The following is a 25,753-nucleotide window of genomic DNA, read 5'->3' on the forward strand; positions in this document are numbered from 1 at the left end:
TGCATTCTCTTTAATTCACATTCTATATGCATTGATTTTATTGAACTTTACTTTGGGGCATTGTTGTCCCTTTTTATTTCTTTTTCTTTTTTTTTTCTATTGTTTTTTTCTTTATTATTATATTTTTTTATATCTTTTTTTTTTCTATACACATTTTTTTTAAGTATATACAAACGTACCAATGCATATGGTTTTACATATAGTGCATGAATATGTACCCAATTCCCAATATTTTTAACAAAAATACAAAATACACTTTTACCTCAACCAATGTCTCAAGTTTTCCATACCCAAATGATACACACTCTCACTAGCCTAAGCTAATCAAAGATCTAAATTAAGGACATTTATTGTTTTTCACTTAAGGGTAGTGATGTGCTAATATTAAGAACAAAAGGGATTAAATAGGCTCAAATTTGGCTAACAATGGTTGATGAAAGGTAGGCTATTTGGCTAAGTGAGCTATATGAAATGATGGCCTCAATCATATAAATGCATGTATACATGGAATAATGGACATAAAGAATCAAACAAATCAAAGATTACAATCATAGAGGGAGAATAATGCACACAAGAATGAAAATAAGTGGTTATAAGATGTAACCACACAATTAGGCTCAAAACTCACATGCTTGTGTTCTTAGCTCAAAAACCATGTTCCAAAATAAATTCTTTCAAGCAAGTTCAATAAAAAAAATTTTTCAAATTGGTAGGGTGCCCTAAAAATAATTTTTCTTGGGAAAGAAATCATCACCCTAACCAAGTAGTCCTAACATAAAAAGAAATGATAGAATATATACAAATTCTAACTAACATGCAACCTATCATGCAATACAACAACTAATCTAACAAAGACAAAAATTAAAAAATTGGTGTTGAAAAAAGAAAATGGTTACCCATGGAGGTCGGTCGGACGACCTCCCCACACTTAGAAATTTGCACCGTCCTCGGTGCATGCAAAGAAGAGCAAGGTGGACGGGTTGCTACAATTGATGAGCTCTTTCAAAAGGTTGTGCGGGTGGACTTGTTTGTTGCCCCATTTAGACGCTTTTCCATCCCTTTCCTTCTTGGTGGCCAACCTAAAAGGAAAGAGAAAGAAAGGAAATTAAGCCTACAACAAAGATATCAAAGCAATAGAGCATAGGCGGGGGCTAATGCCAAATAAGAGCATGGTTCTCTACTACATGGTAGCTACAACATGTGAGTGAGAAAGTAATTCAAGCAAAGGCATATTAACTAATACTTGATGCAAGAACAAGATTTTTTTAAATTTTTAAATTTTAAATTTTTTGTTTTTAAAAAAAAATTTTAAGAGAGGAAGAAAAAGAAAAAGAAGAAAAAAATAGAAAGAAAGAAGAAGAGAAGAAAAAAGAAGGAGAAAAGAGAAAGGAGGAAAACAGGGTGCAAATCCGTGCATATGCGCCATGCGTGCTTAAGCACGGATGCAGCAGGTACAATCCGCGCGCGCGCCATGCGTGCTTGGGCGCGGATGCGACAGGGACAATTGGCGCGCGCGCGCCATGCGTGCTTACGCGCGGATCGCCCGGCACAAAGTAGGCATAAAGTGGGCACAACTCTCTAGTTTTTGTACCAGGAGTGTGATATGCACCACTCGCGCGCGCGCGCACTGCGCGCTTGGGCGCCGATTCCCATTTTTTTTTTTTCAAAGAAGCACAAAAACAGAATTTAATACTCTCCTAATCTATAAACATTCTAAAGCAATCAAAAATCAAATTTAACAACAAATCTTTTTGGTTTTTGAAAAATTTTCAAATACACTAGAAACAAAACTTATACTACAAGCAAAATGTAACCTAACAACAACTATTCTAATCAAAGCATGAATGTAACAAACAACCTATCAAAAAAAGAAAAATGCATAGGAGTATAGAAAATAAGAAGAACTACCTACAATGGCAACTCCAATCACTTATTAACCAAATCTAAAAGAGAGTGGAAAGAGTTTACCATGGTGGGGTGTCTCCCACCTAGCACTTTTAGTTTAAGTCCTTAAGTTGGACATTTGGGAAGCTCCTTGTTATGGTGGCTTGTGCTTGTACTCATCTTGATACCTCCACCAATGCTTGGACTTCAAGTAAGCTCCAAAATTCAAAACTAATGGCACCAAGCTTTGATGAAGTTCTATACAAGCTAAGGGCTTCCAAAATTGATTTTCATCTATTCCCGGATCCCAAATCTTGTTTCTACACCCATCTTCAAGTTGATCATCACAATTCCAATTGGGTGAGAAGTGATCCGAATTCTCAAGTGAACACCAAAGCATCTTCCTAGACCCTTTTAGTTGAGAATTATACCAATCATTGCACTTGAACTTTGAATTTCCAACCATAAAGAACCTTGATTGGCATTTCCACCCACTACTCAATTTTATTTTGCTCTTAACCCCACAAAGAGCTTTAAGTTGCCCATCCGTCTCAAGCAAACCATATTCAAGTGAGAAATTAAAGCTTAGGGATAAGAGTTTTACCCACTTGAATGTTGTGTTGGATGGTGACTTAGGAAGGGACGTCTCCAATGGTCTTGTAAGTTCCATTCCCTTGTGCTTTTCTTTGAATACCTCCACCTCTTGGCAAGCTTCTTCCATGTTCACCTCTTGACAAGGCTCTTCATGTTCAATTACTTCCTCACCAACCTCTTCTAGCTCTTCTCTATTCTTCATATCATGACTTAGAGGTAATGTGGAACTTGTCTTAACATCCACCTCAATTTCAAGAGGAGAAGATTCTTCAAATACCAAAGGATCATGTGTTGGTGTGGGCTCATCTTTAAGAGGAGAATTTGATATTTGCTCACCTTCTTCCAATTCTTCATCATTTATTATATGCTTAGGAGGTTGCGCATTATCCTCCTCAACACCAAATTCAAGCTCAACGGAAGAAGGTTTAACAACTTCAACAAAATCATCATCAACATCACTTGGTGTGGAAGTGTTCTCAAACTTGGAATCCACCTCTTGTTCAACTTTGCCTAGCTCTTCAACCACTTCTTCTTCATTAACAATCTCTTCACTCTCCACTTGTTGCAAGACATACCCCATCTCCTTGTCCTCATGTTGAGATTCTAAAATCTCCTTCATGCTCCTTCCTTCGGTTGATTTCTCACATTCATCCGTGGAGATGCTTTGCTAATTGCATGAGTCCCATGAGTCCAAGTTGGCTTTAATTTTGGCAAGGTTAGCCTCAATAGCTTCATAATTCCTCCTTTGGGCTTCCTCTTGCTCCTTTTGATGGATTATTGCTTGAAGCCGATCCATTTCTTCCTTGAGACAATCCATTGACTCTTGGATGGATGGATGTGGGTGTTCTTCCTTGGAGGGTTGTGGTGGAAAGGGAAATTCATTATGTGGTTGAAAGTTATCATACATGGGAGGTGATTCATCTTGGTAAGGGTAGTGAGGTGGTGGTTCTTGAGGGTATTGGTGGTGGAATTGGGGTGGTTCTTCATATGGTTCATATGGTTCACATGGTGGTTGGTATGGTGGGTATGGGTTGGGGTCATATGGAGGTGGTTAGTGAAAAGGGGCTTGTGAGTAAGGTGGTTCAAAATTATGTTGAGGAGGTGGTTCATAGGCATATGGTGGTGGTTGTTGACAATCATAATAAGGGTCACCATATCCATTAGATTGATATGCATTAGGATGAGAGTTATACCCATAAGAATCCGGAGGTTGTTGCCAATAAGAGTGATCAATTCCTTGAGGCTCCTCCCATCTTTGTTGGTTCCATCCATAATGAGTGTCATCATTGAAGTTCACATTTCCTACAACATGATTAGAACCAAACTCATAGCCAAGGTGAGAATTCATAGCGGAAAAGCAAAATAAAACTAACAAAAACTAGCAAATAAAGAAAAAAAAATATTCACACTATTCACATATATACAATAACCAATAACACAACACCATTGCAACTCCCCCATAAGCAAGAAATCAACAATAGCAATCAAGATCAAGATAAAAGAGCATGGAAACATAAAATTGCATTAAAGAAAAATTAAGATCCAAGAATGATTCATCAACATAAAAATGGAAAAATAGGGAAATTAACAACAAGAACTAGAAGAACAAAGGTGTAACAACAAGAAATTAAAAGAGAAAACTGAATCAAAACAATAATTGAAAGATGAAATTGAGAGTGATTAACCTAATTGTACCCTAATTTCTATCCTAAATCTAGAGAGAGGAGAGAGACTCTCTCTCTAGAATTCTAGCCTAAAACATGATGAAAAACTAAACTATGACTACTTGGTTCATTCCCCCTTCAATCCTTGGGTTCAATAGCATCAGAAATGGGTTGGATTGGGCCCAAAATGAGGTGCAAAATCGCTGGGGGCGATTTCAATAAAGTGGGCCACTGACAACATCGGCACGTGCGCGCCCCTGAACGCAAAGCAACATATGACAAAATTTATATCATTTCGAAGCCCCAGATGTTAGCTTTCCAACGCAACTAGAACCGCCTCATTTGAATCTCTGTAGCTCAAGTTATGGTCGTTTGAGTACGAAGAGGTCGGACTTGACAGCTTTACGGTTCCTTCATTTCTTCATGAGTTCTCCCACTTTGCATGCTTTTCTCCTCACTTCTTCCATCCAATACTTGCCTTATGAACCTGAAATCACTCAACAAACACATCAAGACATCGAATGGAATCAAAGTGGATTAAAATCACCAATTTAAGGGCATAAAAAGCATGTTTTCACATTTAAGCACAAATCAAGGGAGAATTGCAAAACCATGCTATTTCATTGAATAAATGTGAGAAAAGGTGATAAAATCCCCCAAAATAAGCACAAGATAAACCACAAAATCGGGGTTTATCACGAGCCTGTGATTCTCGAGGTGATGGATTTGGACACGGTACATAGGGAAGTGGTGGTGTTTGGGAGTAATTGGATTGGAATTGGGGTAAATAATAATCGTATGGTAGTGAATGGTGAAAAGGAGCTTGTGAGTGTGGTGGTTCAAAGTTATGTTGAGAGGATGGTCTATAGGCACAGGGTAGGGCTTGTTGGTAGTTACAAGGTTGTCCACCATATCTATTAGCTTGGTATGCATTGTAGAATGGTCTTTGTCCATGATATCTAGGAGGGTGTTGTTGCCTAAAGGGTTGATCAAATCCTCTTGGCTCCATCCATCTTTGATTTCTCTGACCTTGATGCATGTTCTTGCTATAACTTTTGTTCCCTTTAACAATATTAGAACCAAACTCAAAGCGAGAGGGGTGAGAATTCATAGTAGCTAAAAGAGGTAAAAAGGAAAAACAAAAATAATTAAACAAATAAAAGAAAAATATTTACAATAACCAATAATAAGCCACACAATTGCAGTTCCCCGGCAACGGTGCCATTTTGAAGAGAGGTACTTTTGCGTGGTCTAGAATTCAGAATAAATTCTCGTTGCAAGTATAGCTTCTAAACCAACAAAAGTCCTTTCTTACAAACGTTTTGGTTGTCACACGTAACAAATCCCTAAATAAATTGATAACCGAAGTATTTAAACCTCGGGTCGTCTTCTCAAGGAATTGCAGGGAGGTATGTTCTTATTATTGGTTATGAGTTTTGTAAATTGGGGTTTTGAAAGTAAGGAACAAGTAATTTAAATGACAAGTAAAATAAATAAATAACTGTAAAATAAACTCTTGGCAAGGTATGAGAAATTTGGAAGTCCTATCCTAGTTATCCTTATCAATGGTGATGAGAATTAAGTTTTAATCCCACTTAGTTAGCCTTTACTAAAGTAAAGGAAGGTCAAGTGACTAATTAGTTTGATCCTCAGGTCCTAGTCAATTCCTAAGAAAGGACTGGAGTTTATTGAAGTTCAATTCAATTAGCAAAGACAACAATTATCAATCACGTTGAGTTTGATAACTCAAGAGTTGCCAATTAATCAACCAAAACCAAAAGGGAAAAAGTAAACTTACTCGAATAAAAATGTCTTCAGATTGGAAGCAACAGTAACATAAATAAAAGAAAGCAATCATAAACTGAAATACCTCAAATAACATTAATTAAGAGAACCATATATAACATGGAAGAGTTCATAAATTAAATTGACAAAGTAATTAAAAAGGGAATATTGAACCTGATAAAGAGTTGGAATACCAACTTGAAATAATAAGAAATCCTAATCCTAAAACCTAAGAGAGAGGACAGAACCTCTCTCTCTAAAAACTACATCTACACTGTGAAGAGTGAATAATTGGAGATCTCCCTTTGAATGGATGCATTCTCCCATTTTATAACCTCTAATCTGTGCCTTCTGGAATTGGATCTGGGCCAAAAAGGGCTTCAGAAATTGCTGGAGCATTTTCTGTAATTTCTGGTGCGTGGTGTCTGTCACGCATCCGCGTGGGTCACGCGGTCGCGTCATCTGGAGTTTTCCTTGTCACGCGTTCGCTTCGGTCATGCATCAACATCATCTGTGTTCTGCTTAAGGCACGCGTCCGTGTCAGTCATGCATTTGCGTCGCTGTCTTTTCGCACTGTGCATGCGGCCGCGTCCTCCACGCGTTCGCGTCGCTGCCAGTTTCTTCAAAAACTCCATTTTGTGCTTTCCTTCCATTTTTGTATGTTTCCTTTCCATCCTTTAAGTCATTCCTGCCTTAGAAGATCTGAAACTTCTCAACACACAAATCACGGCATCGAATGGTAATAATAGGTAATTAAAATAAATAATTTCAAAGCATAGGAAGCATGTATTTCACATATATCATATAATAAGGAAGAAAAAGTAAAACCATGCAATTTACATGAATAAGTGGGTGAAGGATTGAATAAATCTCTTGAATTGGGCACAATATATATCATAAAATATGGGTTTATCACTCTCACAACCCCAACCATCAAACAGGCAACTATAGACCTTACCATAATTCACAAAACACATCATACCCTGTCAACCAACCAACACACAACAACCATCATCAAGACACACCACCCTCAACTATGCAACCATGTAAAATCAAGAGCAACTTTGAGAGGATGGAAGCTGCAATAGCACAGCTATCATCACAGCTTGCAGGAGAAGTCTCCACCCTTATGGAGAGACAAGCACAGACTGATAGAAGGATAGACGCCAATCAAGAGGAATACAGGTCAAATATGAAAAATCAAGGCGCAGCAATCTCAAAGCTGGAAGCATAAGTGGGGATCTTATCCAAGCAGATTCCAATGTCCACACACACATTTTCCGGTGATACCATGGCCAACCCAAGAGGTGAATGCAAGGCGATTACACTTAGAAGTGGGAAAGTTGTGGAAGAAGGAACATCAAGCAAAGGCAACTGATAGATGAGATTTGCTCGATGGTTTAGAATTTCACAATAATGAATTCTCGTTGCAAGCATAGTTCTAAACCAACAAACAATTCCCACATCAAAAATATTGGTTGTCACAAATAACAAACCCCAATGAAAATTAACCGAAGTATTTAGACTCCGGGTCGTCTCACAAGGAATTGCAATGAAATGGTCAATTATTGGCTATGAAGAATAAAGAGGAGTTGGTTGATAAAAGGGGCAATAAAATAAATGACAAAAAAAGTAAAGAGAGCAATTAAAGAAGGCAATTAATAAAGAGAGACATTCATGGCAAGAATTGAGATCATAGGCTTTCTATCCTAGTCATTAATCATAACAATAATTAACAAGAATTTATCTTATTTCGTCATCCCCAATGTTGGAAGAAGGTGTAAGTCATCTTCCATTAGAGAAAGTCAAACAAGACTAGTTAACCTCAATCCAAATGTCCTAATCAACTTACTAATGAAATTAGCAAGAGATTAGAGTCAATGAAAATCATATTAACTAACAACTCTAGATCACCAATCTAAATTGGATATTAATGACTCAAGATTGCCCAATTACTCTTCCCAAGCCAAGAATGCTCAAAATCTACTCTAAAGCCCAACCAAGCATTTCGTCAAACACTTGGTGGGTACAAATGGAAAGCATGGTAAATGTGCAAGAAATAGTAAAAACTAACAATTACCAATTGCAAGGAAAGTAAATCACAACTCAATTCAACAATTAAAAGAATATCAAACATTAAATTGCATTAAAGAGATCCAAATCCAACATGACTCCATGAACATAAAAGAAGCAATAAAGCAAAATTAACATCACAAACTAAGAGAATGAAAGTGTAGAAGCATGAAATCATAAAGGAAACAAGATGAAAAGATGAGATTGAACCTAGATCTAGTAGAGATTAACCTAACCTAATTCTAGAGAGAAGAGGGAGCTTCCCTCTCTAGAAACTAACCTACATGATGCTATACTACGAAAACAATTGCTCCTCCCTTGCCCAAGCTTGAATTCTGCATGAAATAGCATCAGAAATGAGTTGGATTGGGCCCAAAATGAGCTGCAAAATCACTGGCCACGATTTTACTTTAGTGAACCACGTGGTCCATCGGCGTGCACGCATACATGGTGCGTGCGCGCCCCTAAACCTCAGTTAGCTATGAAAAATTTTATATCATTTTGAAGCCCCGGATGTTTGCTTTCCAACGCAATTAGAACCGTCTCATTTGGACCTCTGTAGCTCAAGTTATGGTCGATTGAGTGCGAAGAGGTCAGGCTTGACAGCTTTACGGTTCCTTCATTTCTTCATGAGTTCTCCCACTTTGCATGCTTTTTCTTCATTCCTTCAATCCAATCTTTGCCTTTTAAACCTGAAACTACTTAACAAACATATCAAGGCATCGAATGAAATTAAAGTGAGTTAAATTTAGCTATTTTAAGGCCTAAAAAAATATGTTTTCACATTTAAGCACAAATCAAGGGAGAATTGCAAAACCATGCTATTTTATTGAATAAATGTGGGAAAAGGTGATAAAATCTCCCAAATTAAGCACAAGATAAACCACAAAATTAGGGTTTATCAGCAACCATGAAGAAGAAGTTGCAGAAAATCATAAGAACAAGAATGAAGAAGAGACTCCTGCTCCATCTTCACCAAAACCAGTCCTGAAGCCCGGTGTGCCAAAGGCACCATACCCACAAAGGCTGGGAAAAGATTGGAAGGATGGCCAATTCTCTAAGTTCCTAGAGTTCTTCATGAAGCTCCAAATCAACATACCATTTCCTGAGGCATTGGAGCAAATGCCACTCTATGCCAAATTCTTGAAAGTGCTTATAACAAGAAAAAGGAATTGGGATGCAAAGGAGACCATAGTACTAACTGAGGAATGTAGCACCATCATACAAAAGAAGCTATCTCAGAAGATGAAAGACCCAGGGAGATTCCAAATCCTTGAATCATAGGGGATATCACTATTAAGAAAGCCTTGTGTGACTTGGGAGCTAGCATAAATCTCATGTCCTCAACCATGATGAGAAGGATGAAGATTGAGGAAGCCAAGCCAACAAGAATGGTACTCTAATTGGCTGATAGAACATTTAAGTTTCCACTTGGGGTGGTGGAAGACTTGTTAGTAAAAGTAGGGGAATTCATTTTCCCAGCTGATTTTTTTGTGCTAGAAATAGAAGAAGAGACTAACACATCAGTCATCCTAGGAAGACCATTCTTAGCTACCGCTGGAGTCATTATTGATGTGCAAAAAGGGGAACTAGTCTTGAGATTGCATGAAAAGAAGATGGTCTTCAACGTCTTTAAAACAACGAGTTACCCCAAAGAATCCATGCGAGAATGCATGATGGTAGACACCATGGAACAGATAGTTCAAGGGGTTTTGGAAGAAGAACAATGTGAAGGAACTATGGAGCTGGAACAACCAACATCAAATGGAGAACTACCACAAGAAACTAGGAAGAATTCAATCATGCCAACTACCACAGATAACCGAGATGTAGAGGCACCAAAACTAGAATTGAAAACCTTACCACCCAGCTTGAAATATGCATATTTGGGTGCCAACAACACTCACCCAGTAATCATAAATTTAAGTCTGAGTGAGGAGCAAGAAGAGGAGCTTATCCAAGTGCTGAGAAAACACAAGGATGCCATAGGTTGGACACTTGCAGATTTAAAAGGGATCAGTCCTTTAATGTGCATGCACAAAATTCTACTTGAAGAAGATGCCAAACCATCAAGGCAACAACAAAGGAGGCTGAACCCAACTATGAATGAAGTGGTTCAAAAAGAAGTGTTGAAATTATGGCAAGCAGGGGTGATCTACCCCATCTCAGACAGCCCTTAGGTAAACCCGGTGCAAGTAGTCCTAAAGAAGAGAGGGATCACTGTTGTGTCAAATGAGAAGAATGAATTGATACCCACAAGGACAGTGACCAGATGGCGTATGTGCATTGACTACCAGAAACTTAATGAAGCCACCTGGAAAGACCACTTTCCCCTGCCCTTCATGGATGGTGCACGAAATTGTAAATCACACTTTTCACAACTCGTACCACTAACCAGCAAGTGCACTGGGTCATCCAAGTAATACCTTACGTGAGTAAGGTCGATCCCACGGAGATTGTTGGCTTGAAGCAAGATATGGTTATTTTGTAACTCTTAGTCAGGAAATTAGTAATAAAAAATGGTTGGGTTTATGAAGAGTAAATAACATAAAGTAAATAATACTTGTTATGTAGTAATGGAGAATATGTTGAGGTTTTAGAGATACTCTGTCTTCTGAATCTCTGCTTTCCTACTGTCTTCTTCTTCACGCACGCAAGGCTCCTTCCATGGCAAGTTGTATGTTAGTGGATCACCGTTGTCAATGGCTACCATCCATCCTCTCAGTGAAAATGGTCTAAATGTGCTGTCACAGCACGGCTAATCATCTGTCGGTTCTCACTCATGTTGGAATAGGATCCATTGATCCTTTTGCGTCTGTCACTACGCACAACACTCACAAGTTTGAAGCTCGTCACAGTCATCCTATCCCAGATCCTACTCAGAATATCACAGACAAGGTTTAGACTTTCTAGATCTCAAGAATGCTGCCAATTGATTCTTGCTTATACCACGAAGACTCTGATCTCACAGATTTGAATGTTCTGTTGTCAGGAGACTTAATCAAACGCATGATCCAGGAATCAAATAGATACACACTCAATCTAAAGTATAACGGAAGTGGTTGTCAGGCACGCGTTCATAGGTTGAGAATGGTGATGACTTTCACGGATCATCACATTCATCATGTTGAAGTGCGAGTGGATATCTTAGAATAGAAACAAGCATGATTGAATGGAAAACAGTAGTAATTGCATTAATCCATCGAGACACAGCAGAGCTCCTTACCCCCAACCATGGGGTTTACAGACTCATGTCGTGGAAAATACAAGTTCTGTTGTAAAATGTCATGAGATACCAAATAAATCTCTAAAAGTAGTTTTTATACTCAACTAGTGACCTAGATTTACAGAAAATGAGAAACTAAGATAGAAAGTGCAGAAATCCACTTTCGGGGCACACTTGGTGTGTGTTTGGGCTGAGTATTGAAGCTTTCACGTGCATAGGCTGATCCTGGTATTTAACTCCTACTTTTGCGCCAATTGGGCTTCTGTAGCATCAGAAAATCCATTTTGAGTGCAGGGAGGTCAGAATCCAACAGCATCTGCAGTCCTTTTTCAGCCATTGAATCAGATTTTTGCTCAGGTCCGTCAATTTTAGCCAGAAAATACCTGAAATTACAGAAAAACACACAAACTCATAGTAAAGTCCAAAAATGTGAATTTTGCATAAATAATAATAAAAATATAGTAAAAACTAACTAAAAAACTATGTAAAAACAGTGTCAAAAAGCGTATAAATTATCCACTCATCACAACATCAAACTTAAATTGTTGCTTGTCCCCAAGCAACTGCAAATCAAATAGGATAAAAAGAAGAGAATATACTATAAATTCCAAAATATCAATGAAACTTAGTTCCAATTAGATGAGCGGGACTAGTAGCTTTTTGCTTCTGAACAGTTTTGGCATCTCACTTTATCCTTTGAAGCTCAGAATGATTGGCATCTATAGGAACTCAGAATTCAGATATTGCTATTGATTATCTTAGTTAAGTATGTTGATTCTTCAACACAATTACTTTATGAGTCTTGGCCGTGACCCTAAGCACTTTGTTTTCCAATATTACCACCGGATACATAAATGCTACAGACACATAACTGGGTGAACCTTTTCAGATTGTGACTCAGCTTTGCTACAGTCCCCAGTTAGAGGTGTCCAGCACTCTTAAGCACACTCTTTTTGCTTTGGACCATGACTTTAACCGCTCAGTCTCAAGTTCTTCACTTGACACCTTCATGCCACAAGCACATGGTTAGGGACAGCTTGGTTTAGCCTCTTAGGCCAAGATTTTATTCCTGTGGGCCCTCCTATCCATTAATGCTCAAAGCCTTGGATCCTTTTTACCACTGCCTTTTGGTTTTAAGGGCTATTGGCTTTTTCTACTTGCTTTTTTCTTTTTCTCTTTTTTTTTTGGAAAGATTTGTTATTCACTTCTTTTTCTTACTTCAAGAATCAATTTTATGATTTTTCAGATTATCAATAACATTTCTCTTTTTCATCATTCTTTCAAGAGCCAACAAATTTAACATTCATAAACTCCACTATTAAAAATATGCATTGTTCAAGCATTCATTCAGAAAACAAAAAGTATTGCCACCACATCAATATAATTAAACTAATTTCAAGATAAAAATTGAAATTCATGTACTTCTTGTTCTTTTGTGATTTGGAACATTTTTCATTTAAGAAAGGTGAAGGATTTATGGGACATTCATAACTTTAAGGCATAGACACTAGACACAAAACATAGTCAAACATAAAGCTCAAAACCAAAAACAGAAAAATAAATAGACAAGGAGATTAAGGAATGGGTCCACCTTACTGAGGGTGGCGTCTTCTTCCTCTTGAATAACCAATGGTGCTCTTGAGCTCCTCTATGTCTCTTCCTTGCCTTTGTTGCTCCTCCCTCATGGCTCTTTGATCTGCAGCCAAATGTTCTACCACTGAACTATGGACCCTTGAGATGAACCTCTCCATCTCTCATGACTCGGGGGTGGAAGCAACTGCCTTCCTTTTCCTCTTTCTAAAGGTTTCTCTGGCCTTAGGTGCCATAAATAGTTATGGAGAAACAAAAAGCAACGCTTTTTTTCCACACCAAACTTAAAAGGTTTGCTCGTCCTCGAGCAAAAGAAGAAAGAAGGGAGTAGAAGGAGAAGTGGAGGAGATGGAGGTGTGTGAATGGGTGGGTTTGGGAGACGAATGGTTTGAATTTGAATGGTGAGGTAGGTGGGGATCCTGTGGGGTCCACAAATCCTGAGGAGTCAAGGACTTCTCATCCTTGCTCTATTTAGGTGTGCAAAATGCCCTTAGAGTGCAATTCTGGCGTTAAATGCCAGGTTGCAGCCTGTTTCTGGCGTTTAACGCCAACTTTTCTTCCCTTTCTGGCATTTAACACCAACATGGTGCTCTGTTCTGGCGTTAAACGCCAGCTTGTTGCTTCTTTCTGGCGTTAAACGCCAAGAATGGTGCCAAGCTAGGCGTTTAATGCCTATTCTGCTACTCTTACTGGCGTTTAAAAGCCAATAAGTCTGTCCTCCAGGGTGTGCTATTTTTGATGCTATTTTTGATTATGCTTTAATTCTGCAACTATTTTTATGACTCCACATGATTATCAACCTAAAGAAAACATAAAATAACAATGGAAAATGAAATGAAAAATTAATTAACATAGATAAATAAGATTGGGTTGCCTCCCAATAAGCGCTCCTTTACTGTCAATAGCTTGACATTACTGAGCCTTATAGTTTGCAATATTTGCAAACCACAGAGCTTCTTGAATAGCAAACAATTGCTCATCCAGAAAGGTTTCAGAGATCTCAGTAGGAAGGAGGGACGCTCCTGCTACTGGTTCTATCCGGGACAGGTGATCAGCTACTTGATTCTCTGTCCCTTTTCTGTCTCTTATTTCTATATCAAACTCTTGCAGAAGCAACACCCATCTTATGAGTCTGGGTTTTGAATCCTGCTTTGTGAGGAGATATTTTAGAGCAGCATGGTCAGTGTACACAATCACTTTTGATCCTACTAAGTAAGATCTAAACTTGTCAATGGCATAAACCACTGCAAGCAATTCCTTTTCTGTGGTTGTGTAATTTTTCGGCGTATCATTTAAAACACGGCTAGCATAGTAAATGACGTGCAGAAGCTTGTCATGCCTCTGTCCCAATACTGCACCAATAGCATGGTCACTGGCATCACACATTAATTTGAATGGTAATGTCTAGTCTGGTGCAAAAATGACTGGTGCTGTGACCAACTTAGCCTTCAGAGTCTCAAAGGCCTGCAAACACCCTGTGTCAAAGACAAATGGTGTGTCAGCAGCTAGCAGATTACTCAGAGGTTTTGTGATTTTTGAAAAATCCTTTATAAACCTCTTGTAGAATCCTGCATGCCCCAGAAAGCTTCTGATTGCTTTAACATTGGCAGCTAGTGGTAATTTTTCAATTACCTCTACCTTAGCTTGATCCACCTCTATTCCCTTATTCGAAATTTTGTGCCTAAGGACAATTCCTTTAGTCACCATAAAGTGACATTTCTCCCAGTTTAAAACTAAGTTAGTCTCTTGGCACCTTTTCAGAACAAGTGCTAGATGGTCAAGACAGGAGCTGAATGAGTCTCCAAATACTGAGAAGTCATCCATGAAGACTTCCAAAAATTTCTCTACCATATCAGGGAAGATAGAGAGCATGCACCTCTGAAAGGTTGCAGGTGCATTGCACATACCAAATGGCATCCTTCTGTAGGCAAACACTCCAGATGGACATGTGAATGCTGTTTTCTCTTGGTCTTGAGGATCTACTACAATTTTGTTGTAACCTGAATAGCCATCCAAAAAGTAGTAGTATTCATGCCCTGCTAGTCTCTCTAGCATCTGGTCTATGAATGGTAAAAGAAAATAAACCTTCCTGGTGGCTGTATTGAGCCTTCTGTAGTCAATACACATACGCCACCCTGTAACTGTTCTTGTAGGAACCAGTTCATTCTTTTCATTATTAACCACTGTCATTCCTCCCTTCTTGGGGACAACATGGACAGGGCTCACCCAGGAGCAATCAGAAATAGGATAAATAATCCCAGCCTCTAGTAACTTAGTGACCTCTTTCTGCACCACCTCCTTCATGGCGGGATTTAGCCGCCTCTGTGGTTGAACCACTGGCTTAGCATCATCCTCCAATAGGATGTTGTGCATGCATCTGGCTGGACTAATGCCCTTAAGATCACTTATGGACCACCCAAGAGCTGTCTTGTGTGTCCTTAGCACCTGAATTAGTGCATTCTCTTCCTGTGGCTCTAAAGCAGAGTTTATAATCACGGGAAAAGTGTCATTTTCTCCCAGAAATGCATATTTTAGGGATGGTGGTAGTAGTTTGAGCTCGGGTTTAGGAGGCTTCTCCTCTTCCTGAGGAGTCTTCATAGGTTCTTCTATTTTCTTTTGTTCCTCCATATCAGGCTGAACATCTTTAAAAATGTCCTCTAGCTCTGATTCGAGACTCTCAGTCATATTGACCTCTTCCACCAGGGAGTCAATAATATCAATGCTCAGGCAGTCTTTTGATTTGTTTGGATGCTGCATAACTTTGACAACATTCAACTTAAACTCATCCTCATTGACTCTCAGGGTTATCTCCCCTTTTTGGATGTCAATGAGGGTTCGTCCAGTTGCTAGGAAAGGTCTTCCTAGAATGAGAGTTGCACTCTTGTGCTCCTCCATTTTCAGCAATACAAAGTTAGTGGGAAAGGCAAATGGCCCAACCTTGACAATCATGTCCTCAATTATGCCTGATGGATATTTAATGGAGCTATCAGCAAGTTGAAGACATATCTGGGTTGGTTTGACCTCTTCAGTCAAGCCAAGCTTTCTAATAGTGGATGCAGGGATTAGATTGATACTTGCCCCAAGGTCGCATAGAGCTGTCTTGGTACAAGTACCCTCTAATGTGCATGGTATCATAAAGCTTCCGAGATCCTTAAGCTTTTCTGGTAAGCTTGCTAGAATGACTGCAGTGCATTCTTCACTGAGAAAAACTTTTTCAGGTTCTCTCCAATCCTTCTTATGACTTAAGATCTCTTTCATGAACTTAGCATAAGAGGGTATTTGCTCAAGTGCTTCTGCAAATGGAATCTTTATTTCAAGAGTCCTGAGATAGTCTGCAAAGCGGGCAAATTGTTTATCCTGTTCCGCTTGGTAGAGTTTATGAGGATAAGGCATCTTGTCTTTATATTCTTCAACCTTAGTTATTGCAGGTTTATTTCCTACAGAGGCAGGTTGAGAAGCCTTCTTGAAGGAGTTATTATCAGCATTTGCAAGTGTCTGATCCCTCATTGGCGTTTGAACGCCAGGATAGGGAGACGGATGGGCATTTAACGCAAGATTCCCTCCCCTTTCTGGCGCTTGAATGCCATAGTTATTCCTTTCTGGAATCTTACTGTCCTCAGAGGGATTTTGGGTAGCAGGTTGCTCGTCCTCTGTCAGCTGTTCTTTTCTTGGCTTTCTGTTGCTTTAAGTTGAGGTATTCAATGTTTTTCCACTTCTTAATTGAACTGCTTGGCACTCTTCCATTATCTGTTTTGATAACTGCTGTTTTGTCTGATTCAATTGTGATTCCATATCCTTGTTAGCGTTTTTGGTTTCTTGTAGCATCTCCTTAAATTCTGCTAACTGCCTTGTTATAGAAGATAGTTGCTGATTGAGTTCAGCAACTTGTTTCTAAGGACTAAAGTCAGTTGATACTGCCTTAGCTTCTTCTTTCATGGAGGACTCACTACTTATATACAGATGCTGATTTCTAGCAACTGTATTAATAAGCTCTTGAGCCTCTTCAAAAGTCTTTCTCATGTGTATAGATCCACCAGCTGAGTGGTCTAGAGATATCTGAGCTTTTTCTGTAAGCCCGTAGTAGAAGATGTCTAACTGCACCCACTCTGAAAACATTTCAGAGGGGCATTTCCTTAGCATCCCTCTGTACCTCTCCCAGGCGTTATAAAGGGATTCACCATCCTCTTGTTTAAAGCCTTGGATGTCCAGCCTCAGCTGTGTCATCCTTTTTGGAGGGAAATATTGATTCATGAATTTGTTTGATAATTGTTTCTATGTTCTTATGCTTGTTGTGGGTTGGTTATTTAACCACCTCTTAGCTTGATCTTTTACAGCAAATGAAAATAGTAACAATCTGTATACATCCTGATCTACCTCCTTGTAATGCACTGTGTCAGTAATTTGCAAGAACTGCGCTAGAAACTCAGTAGGTTCTTCCTGTGAAAGACCGGAATACTGGCAATTTTGCTGCACCATGACAATGAGCTGAGGATTTAGCTCAAAACTGCTTACTTTGATGGGAGGTATACAGATACAACTCCCGTATGCAGCGGTAATAGGGTTAGCATATGACCCCAAAGTCCTTCAGGATTATTCATTTCTACTTATGTCCATAATGTTGAAAGGGGAATTGATATGGATTGCGAATAAATTATATTTTTATTTATTTTTTTTAATTAATTAAAAGCAACCTAATAAAATAAAATAAAATAAAATAAATGGAGAATAAAATAAAAGTTTCGAAAACTAGAATCGTTGATTAATTTAGAAAATTTGAAAAACCTTGGATATGATTTTTGAAAAAGATTTGAATTTTAAAATTCCAAAACTAAGATAAGATAAAATAAGAAGTTTTAAAATGAAAATCTAAATTTTTAAAGGCAGAATTCGAAAATCAATTAAAATAAAGAGAGAAGATATTTTTGAATTTAATGAAGAAAGATAAAAACAGTAAAAATGACACCAAACTTAAAATTTTTAGATCAAAACAAAGAAAACAAACAAAGAAGCTTTGAATATCAAGATGAACACCAAGAACACCAAACTTAAAAATTTTTATACTTTGAACACTAATAATTCGAAAAAATGAAAGAAAAATAAAATTATGCAACTAAAATATAAAACTAGACTCAAACAGAAGACTAAATTATGAAGTTATTGGTTTTGAAAATTTTCAAAAATAATTAAGAAAAATAAAATAAGGATTTTAAAAATTTTAACCAGAAATAATAATAGAAGACTCTAAACTAAAAACAAAAATTTTTCCTAATCTAAGCAACAAAATAAACCGTCAGTTGTCCAAACTCGAACAATCCCCAACAATGGCGCCAAAAATTTGGTACACGAAATTGTAAATCACACTTTTCACAACTCGTACCACTAACCAGCAAGTGCACTGGGTCGTCCAAGTAATACCTTACGTGAGTAAGGGTCGATCCCACGGAGATTGTCGGCTTGAAGCAAGCTATGGTAATTTTGTAACTCTTAGTCAGGAAATTAGTAATAAAAAATGGTTGGGTTTATGAAGAGTAAATAACATAAAGTAAATAATACTTGTTATGTAGTAATGGAGAACAGGTTGAGGTTTTGGAGATACTCTGTCTTCTGAATCTCTCCTTTCCTACTGTCTTCTTCTTCACGCACGCAAGGCTCCTTCCATGGCAAGCTGTATGTTGGTGGATCACCGTTGTCAATGGCTACCATCCGTCCTCTCAGTGAAAATTGTCCAAATGTGCTGTCACAGCACGGCTAATCATCTGTCGGTTCTCACTCATGTTGGAATAGGATCCATTGATCCTTTTGCGTCTGTCACTACGCCTAACACTCGTGAGTTTGAAGCTCGTCACAGTCATCCTATCCCAGATCCTACTCAGAATACCACAGACAAGGTTTAGACTTTCTGGATCTCAAGAATGCTGCCAATTTATTCTAGCTTATACCACGAAGACTCTGATCTCACAGATTTGAATGCTCTGTTGTCAGGAGACTTAATCAAACGCGTGAACCAGGAACCAAAGAGATACACACTCAATCTAAAGTATAACGAAAGTGGTTATCAGGCACGCAATCATAGGTTGAGAATGGTGATGAGTGTCATGGATCATCACATTTATCATGTTAAAGTGCGAGTGGATATCTTAGAATAGAAACAAGCGTGATTGAATGGAAAACAGTGGTAATTGCATTAATCCATCGAGACACAGCAGAGCTCCTCACCCCCAACCATGGGGTTTAGAGACTCATGCCATAGAAAATACATGTTCTGATGTAAAATGTCATGAGGAACCAAATAAATCTCTAAAAGTAGTTTTTATACTCAACTAGTGACCTAGATTTACAGAAAACGAGTAAACTTAGATAGAAAGTGCAGAAATCCACTTCTGGGGCCCACTTGGTGTGTGTTTGGGCTGAGTATTGTAGCTTTCACGTGCATAGGCTGCTCCTGGCGTTTAACTCCTGCTTTTGTGCCAGTTTGGGCGTTTAACGCCATAATAGGGTAGAAACTTGGCGTTAAACGCCAGTTTGCGTGATCTCAGCTTTGGCAAAGTATGGACTATTGTATATTGCTGGAAAGCCCAGGATGTCTACTTTCCAGCGCAATTGAGAGTGCGCCAATTGGGCTTCTGTAGCACCAGAAAATCCTTTTCGAGTGCAGGGAGGTCAGAATCCAACAGCATCTGTAGTCCTTTTTCAACCTCTGAATCAGATTTTTGCTCAGGTCCTTCAATTTCAGCCAGAAAATACCTGAAATTATAGAAAAACACACAAACTCATAGTAAAGTCCAGAAATGTGAATTTTGCATAAATACTAATAAAAACATTGTAAAAACTAACTAACTGCATGCTTGGGCGCCATTATTTTGTTAAAAAAAGATCTTTTTTCAATGAAAAAAGATCTTTTTTTATTTTTTAACGTGTTTGGCAAATTTCTAGTAGTAAAAGTAAAAGCACTAGTAAAATCAAAAAAAGATCTTTTTTGAGAAGCTGTAATTTACATCTTTTTTTAAAAGATCTTTTTTTTTTCTTAAAAAAAAGATGTTTTTCATGTAATAAATGAACAAAAAAGCACTTTTATATTGTTATACCCAAACATAATTGACAGATAAAAAGACCTTTTTACATGAGATATCCAAACATAAAATTACTTTTACTTCTCTATAAGATCTTTTAAAAAAAGATAACTCGAATAAAGATCTTTTTTCAAAAGCTCACCCAAACAAGCCCTAAAACATACTAAAAATTATGTAAAAACAGTGTCAAAAAGCGTATAAATTATCCGCTCATCAATGGACCAGATGCTTAAAAGATTGGCATGATATGAATATTATTGCTTCTTGGATGGGTATTCGGGCTACAATCAAATTGTTGTAGACCCTAAGGATCAGGAAAAACTTCATTTACTTGTCCATATGGTGTTTTTGCTTATAGGAGAATGCCCTTTGGATTGTGCAATGCACCTGCAACATTCCAAAGGTGCATGCTCTCCATCTTTTCGGACATGGTTGAGAAGCTCATAGAAGTATTCATGGATGACTTTTCTGTGTTTGGAAACTCATATTTTGATTGCCTAAGCCATCTTGCCCTTGTGCTAAAAAGGTGCCAAGAAACCAACTTGGTTTTGAACTAGGAAAAGTGCCATTTTATGGTAACTGAAGGGGTGGTCGTTGGTCACAAGATTTCAAAAAATGGCATAGAAGTAGATAAGGCAAAGGTGGAAGTAATTGAGAAATTGCCTCCACCTTGCAATGTCAAGGTAATCAAATGCTTTTTGGGACACACTGGGTTCTATAGGAGGTTTATTAAAGACTTTTCAAAGATTGCAAAACCTCTCTGCAACCTACTTGTTTCAAATACTCCCTTTGTTTTTGATAGAGAGTGCATGGTAGCCTTTGATGAGTTTAAGAAGAGACTATCCTCTGCACCTATTATAGCACCACCAAGCTGGGATCTTCCCTTTGAACTAATGTGTGATGCATCTGATTTTGCTGTTGGTGCTGTTCTAGGACAGAAGAAAGACAAGCTAGTACATGTTATTTACTATGCTAGCAAGGTCCTTAATGACAATCAAAGGAACTACACCACCATGGAGAAAGAACTTTTAGACATAGTCTTTGCTTTTGATAAGTTTAGATCATATCTTGTTGGCTCTAAAGTAATTGTATTCACTGATCATGCAGCACTCAAATACTTGCTTACCAAACAAGAATCTAAGCCCAGATTAATAAGATGGATTCTGCTGCTCCAAGAATTTGACATTGAAATTAAAGATAGGAGTGGAGCAGAGAACAAGATAGCTGACCATCCCTCAAGGATTCCACAAGAAGAAGAAGAGACACACCAAGTTACAGTAAATGAAAGCTTCTCTGATGAGTAGTTGATGATGATCCGAGTAGCCCCTTGGTTTGCAGACATAGCTAACTTCAAGGCTATTAGGGAACTACCAACCAACATCAACAAATACATAAGAAAGCTAGTCAAAAATGCCAAACACTACATCTAGGATGACTCCTATTTGTTCAAAAAGTGTGCTGAAGGAATCTTGAGAAGGTGTATCTCCTATGAAGAAGGTCAGGAAGTGTTGTGGCAGTGCCATGGATCTGCATAAAGAGGTCACTTCAGTGGAGAAAGAACAGCAGCAAAAGTGCTTCAATCCGGATTTTACTGGCCAACAATGTTCAAGGATGCCAAGGAATTGGTGTCAAGATGTGATGAGTGCCAAAGAGCTGGTAATCTAACCAAGAGAAATGAGATGCCACAGCAATTCATACTAGAGCTTGAACTATTTGATGTATAGGGGATTGACTTCATGGGACCCTTCCCAACCTCATACTCAAATAGTTACATATTGGTGGCTGTTGATTATGTCTCAAGATGGTTAGAGGCCATAGCCACTGCAACCAATGATAACAAGGTGGTGATAAGCTTCTTGAGAAGGAACATCTTCAGCAGATTTGGAGTTCCTAGAGCCCTCATTAGTGATGGAGGGACACACTTCTGCAACAAACAAATTGAGACACTCCTTCTTAGGTATGGATTCAAGCACAAGGTGGCAACTCCATACCATCCACAAACCAACGAACAAGCTGAAATTTCAAACAGAGAGCTAAAAAGAATTCTTGAAAAAACTGTTGGAAGCTCAAGAAAAGATTGATGATGCACTATGGGCCTACAGGATAGCCTACAAGACACCCATTGGGATGTCTCCATACCAACTGGTATATGGCAAGGCTTGTCACTTACCACTTGAGCTTGAGCATAGAGCATTTTGGGCTCTAAAAATGCTAAACTATGATGAGCAAGCTGCTAGAGAAAGAAGACTAATGCAACTCAATGAGCTGAAGGAATCTAGAAATCAAGCATATGAGAATGCAAAAATCTACAAAGAGAACACAAAAAGGTGGCATGATCAAAAGATAGCAAGAAGGGAGTTCACTGAAGGACAAGACTCAGAGAACTTTTACTGTCAATGGCCATAGACTTAAACACTACTTGGGAGGCTCCTTAGAGGAGCAGAGAGTGAGCTACAAGCTCAACTAAAAATGGAGAAGTGTCAAGCTAGTGACAATAAAGAAGCGCTAGTTGGGAGGCACCCCAACACTTTATCCTTTTTGATTTATTATTTTTCTTAGAAGTAGTTTAAAATTCATTGCTTTAGATATTTTAAGTTTCAGTTTCACATCTATGTTACATTACCAATTAGAATTAGGCTGCAATAGTAGGTTAGGAAGTTTAATACTAGCTTTGGTAGTTAGAATACTCTTACACCCTTTTATTTCTTTTTATTTTGGAATTGCAACTTGATGAATGCATTACTAATGATGAGTAAATGGGCTGAGAACTAGCTAAAATGCTAAGTTTGGTGTGGCCACTCACCCACTTAATCTAGGCTTACAGCCATTCTGATAACTTAATTTTGAAGAGTAAGCCTAGAGATTAAGTTTGGTGTGGCCACCACCAAGGATCACCTAGCAAGCCCAATTTCACCCAATTTGAAAGCACTTAATGTTTTAGGCAAAAGCATGAACGTGGTTTAATGTGTTCAGAAGAAGTTGGAAACAAAAGAAAATGAAAAGATTGGAGTTATTTCATCCTTATGAACATATTAAATACACAATGATGGAACCAATTTATTAAGATGCTAAAGGATTAAGTTTGGTATCCCAAGGGACACCCATCAGTTGCAATACGTATCACTCATGATAAGAAGGAATGTGAAGGAGTCTTTTGTCATTACTAATGGGTTTCAGTTTCATTTTCAGGAGAAAAGATGGGACCCACATGGTGAAGCAAGGAAGTCAAAGTGTACTTACACTTTGGAACTCAATACATGCAGAAGGCATAGTGAGATAAGAGTTGGCGCCTCTTCCCATGCTAGGCGCCACTCCCCAAGTGGAAAAATATTTAACCCTTTTATTTCCCACCATTCAAATCACACCCTTCACCCCTTATAAAAGCCTCACCTTCCCAACTCTTCTCCCACTTCAGAACCTCAATCGCACACAAAAGAGAATTCATACACCCTCCTTCTCCCCTTCTTTTTGGCTGCCATTACCTCCCTCTTCCCCTACTTCTTTTTATATTTTTTCTTGATTGGGACAATCAAGTCCTAAATTTGGTGTTGGAGCAAAACCTTGTTTTGCTTGCTCTCTCTTGCAACTTCCCCTTCCCCAATTTTTTTTTTGCAACCTCAAACACACTCTCTCAACCTAATGGCACCACCAAAAAGCTCAGCCTCAAAGAAAAGAAAAACCAAGGAACCAACCTCTGGATCCTCAAGCTCATCTTTTAATGAATACAAGTTTCTCTCCTCATTCAACCAAAATTAATTCAATGGTTGGGTGAGTGAGAGGGAGATCATTCTAGAAGTTAGGTTCCAATTAGGGAGGAATGAGCATCTTAAGATTAACATTGAGATCAACAATAGGGGCTGGGCACTCCTATGCAACCCACCAAGGAAGGTAGTAGAGAGTTTGGTGAGGGAGTTTTATGCTAACGCTGTGCCTCAACCAGGACAACACTATGGCTACATTAGCTATGTGAGGGGGAAGTCCATTGACTATAGTCCCTCCAGCATAGAGAGGATGCTAATGGTGAAGAGGACAAGCTCCACCCGGAGCTATGAAGAAAGAATGAAGCAGCAAGACCCTGGATTTGGTAAAATCCTGAATGAGATCTGTGTGCTTAATGTGCATTGGATAAATGATAAGGATGGGGTACCCAACCAATTGAGAAGAAGAGATCTAAGCCCCCAAGCTAGGGGATGGCTGGAATTTGTGAGGAGGTCCCTAATCCCCACATCCAACACTTCAGAGGTGACTAAGGAGAGAGCAATGCTCATATACAGCATCATGAGAGGTGAGAATGTCAATGTGAGGGAACTAATTGCCAACAACATTAACAAAGTGTTGAAAAACACCAATGACAACACAAAGTTGGCATTCCCCAGTATTATATAGAGGCTATGTGTAACAACCCTAGTTTTTGAAAATCAAATAAAATAGTTATTTGTGATTTATTTTATTTGTTGATAATTTTATATTAAGAAAATTATTTTACTAAAGGTAATTAAATGGAGTTTCATGATAATTGAAGTTTAAATTAATTAGAATTTTTATATAAACTTTATTAGATATTTGGTATGATTGAAATTATAATTTTGGTAATTGAAAAATAAGAAAGAATTGTATAATTTAATTTAAATAAATTCTATTTTTAATGAATTATGTTATTAATTTGAACTCCTAGAAATTAATTTATTAGAAATGATTAGTTTGATTTTTATAAATGCTTTAAGTTTACGTCAATTAATATTTATGTACCATTTTTATTATAATTAATTATTTTATAAATTGAAATTAAAGTTTCAGAGATAGAAAAATAATAGAGATTTGTATGATTTAATCTAGAAAATTGATATTTGAATTTAAATTGTACTTTACAAAATATAATTAACTTGTTCATTTTATAATGTAAATTAGAAATAATTGAGTGAACTTAGCAATATGTTGATAAATAATGTTCCTAAATATTTTTAAGAGAGTATATTTGATTTTAAAATTATCCTACCCTCCAATTTTATCAAAATTTCTATTCATATCTATCCATATTCTTTTATAAAATCCCTAATTTCTAACACTAATTCCCAAATCAACCTCAGAAACCCTAATTTCCCAAATTGGAAACCCTAACCCTAAATTCCCCATCAGAGACCCTAACCCCCTCCTCTACACCACGTAGCCGCAGCCTTACCCTCCCTCAACGCAACAAACACACACGCGCAGAGAGGAGACTGGAGGAAGAGATAGCGCCGGCGGAAGGGAAGAAGAGTGTCGCCGGCCTGGTACCACCGTCGTCGCCACCACCATGTCTTGCCTGCGCCGTCGCCTCTACTGAGTGGTTGCCTTCAAGCGTGAAGGGTAGAAAGGAGAGAGCCTGCGTCCGAGAGAGAAGAGATGTTGTCTGCCGTCGCTGTCGCCACCCTAGAGCTCGCCGTCGAGCTACTTCATAGCGCCGTCCCGTCCACGGAGCCACAAGCTTGCGTTACTGCCGATCCGTCCACAAGCCTCAGTCGAGGAAACATAATCGCGAAGAGAGAGAGACGCAGGAAGAGAAGCCCGCGACCAGCTTGTCGCTGTCAGCGCTGCGGGTTGCCGTCGCCATCCTTGCGAGCTGCCACCGCGTCGCCGTTACTGAGCTGCAGTGCCGCCGTTGTTGCACCCTGCTGCTGCTGCATCTCACCAAGCCGCTGCTAGAGGAAGAAGGCTCGCCAGTTCTACCTCTGCTTCTAGTTTCTGGAATCTGAGAAGAAGCCACCGCCACTACTGGAACTGTTGGTTTTGTTGCTCTGTCCTTGCTCTAGATCCACTCTGAGCCGTTACCATCGCTGTTTGGCTGACACTAAGGCTTTCCACTGCCACCGGAGCTGCTCAGGACCACC

At 38.6% G+C, this 25,753-nt stretch overlaps 1 long non-coding RNA gene across 1 annotated transcript; it reads right to left on the reverse strand.

Moving 5' to 3' along the window:
• LOC110262903 lies at positions 1,056 to 25,173 on the reverse strand. Its single transcript, XR_002347915.1, has 5 exons — positions 25,088 to 25,173; positions 13,249 to 13,253; positions 11,696 to 11,706; positions 11,464 to 11,468; positions 1,056 to 1,066 (listed from the first exon to the last, which is right to left on the reverse strand). It is a non-coding gene; the product is annotated as an uncharacterized LOC110262903 (long non-coding RNA).

This window comes from Arachis ipaensis, chromosome B05, assembly GCF_000816755.2.
Source record: "Arachis ipaensis cultivar K30076 chromosome B05, Araip1.1, whole genome shotgun sequence".
NCBI lineage: Eukaryota > Viridiplantae > Streptophyta > Magnoliopsida > Fabales > Fabaceae > Arachis > Arachis ipaensis.